Genomic DNA, 2,495 nt, shown 5'->3' with positions numbered 1-2,495 from the left:
AGTACTATTTATTATAGTTGTTTTCAAATATTAGGATTTATTATGTAGGCAACGTTACTATGTAAATATAGTTTATATAGATAAATAAGCTGCTTATGAATATAAATACCATTCTCAATATGTGTAGTTTATGTTTCAGTTTTTAAAACTTGAACTGGTAATGCCACAGATATATTTTGTTTTTATTTTCCATAAAGAATTCTGTTCTATAAATATAACTGATAGAAAGCAATTTATCACTTTTTTAGCACAGGGATAAAAACACTGTCACATGCAGTTAATGGGATTTATTCTGAAAATAAATTGTTACTTCAGCTATGGGGGAGAAAGCCCTAGTGAGGACATCATAAGGTGAAAGCAGACAACACTTTACTACAATAATGAAAAAACCTTTTAAGCATAAAGAAACTGTAATATATGTGGCACTTGTAGGTAAATTAAGATAAAGCATCCAGGAGCCAGTAAATTTTTTCATGCTGTCAGAGTATTCAGCAGTACATCTGAGCTGTCGTACTTCAGTTATCAACATCCCCAAAAGCTTAGCATTTTAGAAAACAACTTTCCAATAGAAACAATTCAACTTCGTAATAGCAGGCATATGGATACAAACAGATTAAATAAAATAACAATTGCCAGTCTGAATCTTTTCGATCCTTTCCTACATACTTTTTGACCAGAGTCTTTGACCAGAGACAGTACCAATATCCTCCATTTTGGTAAAACAGAAAGAGGAAGAGGGAGAGGCAACATGGGTCAGAAAAGGTACAAAAATATAAAGGGTAATAGAAATGTGTTATATTTTGCCAGAATTCTTTGCTATTATTCTTGCTTTATGATTAACTTCTTGCATTGTGATTTATTATGGATCTATCTGGGGAAAGAGAATTAGAAAAAGGAAAATATTAAGGCAGTGTGGTCTCATCACATTCCCATGTTATGCCTTAATTTACAGTCTAAAAATAGTTTTCACTCACATACACACAAATGTAATACAGATGCCATCTTTTGCATATAAAATTTAAAAATATAGGATTATATTAACTAAGAAAAAGAAAGATTTCTCATTTTGTTTATCCTAAGCTTTACAAACAATTTGCTATATAAAATTTTGACTTACTGAAGTTTAAAACAGTGCTATTACTTTTTTGTAATTATAAAATAAAAAATAAATACTAAAATTTTTATATTGCATGTATTAGTCTTCAAGTTTTCCTTCTATTTTTTTAGTCTGTATTCTAAGAGATAAAGGTATAAAGTGATAATTTAGTCTATAATATCTTTCTCTTCTCTTAAAGTTTTAAATATTCATTATTCATTCTTTATCATACTTTATTTTACATTATTAGTGTTTAGGAATAAATAATAATGTATGGTCTTTTTGTAGAAATTCTTCTACAATACCAAGACTTATTATAAATTTTGTATAAAATATCATATATGTATATATAGTCAAGTATAATATGTTTGACATATTAAGCTTACATTTCCAATTTGGTGTTCTCATTTTAGATTCATAAAAATTAACATTTATTTTCAGTGTATAGAATATTTAAATACACTTTCTATAAATAAATTATACATAATATATTAATCTCTATCATCAAGAAAACAATCACATTCTTATAGTTCATAGAGAAGAAATAAAAAATTTAACTTTATTTTATTTAAAATAGGGTTTATCAATAATCCTGGTGGCAACTACATTTTAAGTTCTACATAGTTTGTGTAAAACAGAAATATATATATATATATATATATATATACACACACACACATACATACATACAGAAATAAATGACACATTCAAGTATAAATGCAGATTTTTTAAAAATAAAATCCTGAAAAGATCTGCATCACATGAGTATTCAAGAAGTTTCATACTATTAGTTAACTTCAAAAGGGTCAGTTTATAAAACCTTGATAAAAAAGAAATTCCAAAAATTTTAATAGTTGGAAAGACCCTTTGCAGTTTCTTTCTTTTTTTTTTAGGGTGGTATTTGTTGTTGTTTTTGTTCTGTTTTGTTTTGTGTTTTGAACTACATCACTGATGCTTTGGGTTTGGTACTGGGTCTGCACTCAGAAATGACTCCTTACAGTGCTGGGGACCATATGGGATGCCAGGGATAGAACTCATATTGATCAAATGCAAGATAAGTGTACTACCCGCTATACTAACACCCAATGCCTTTTCTTCAAAAAATTTTTTTCAAGTCAGCCTAGTAAAGTATGTTTTAATGGGCAGAAAATTTATACAAGACTATCAGTTTGATCCTTAACTATTAGTGACATTTCCTGAACACAGAACCAAGAATAGTCTGACCCACACCACTCACAAGGACCCAAACAAATAAACAAAGCATATTTAAAAACAATTTGCATTTATTTTCTGTATTTATGTATTTTGTTGCTCTATTATTTCTTAAAAAAATCTATTACTATTTACAATGCATCAGTTTGACGGAATTGCGATTATGAAAAGTCACACCAAATGAAAA

Source organism: Suncus etruscus, chromosome 2 (genome assembly GCF_024139225.1).
Source record: "Suncus etruscus isolate mSunEtr1 chromosome 2, mSunEtr1.pri.cur, whole genome shotgun sequence".
NCBI lineage: Eukaryota > Metazoa > Chordata > Mammalia > Eulipotyphla > Soricidae > Suncus > Suncus etruscus.
The sequence above is the reverse complement of the archived record's forward strand: the minus strand, read 5'-3'. Positions refer to the sequence as shown.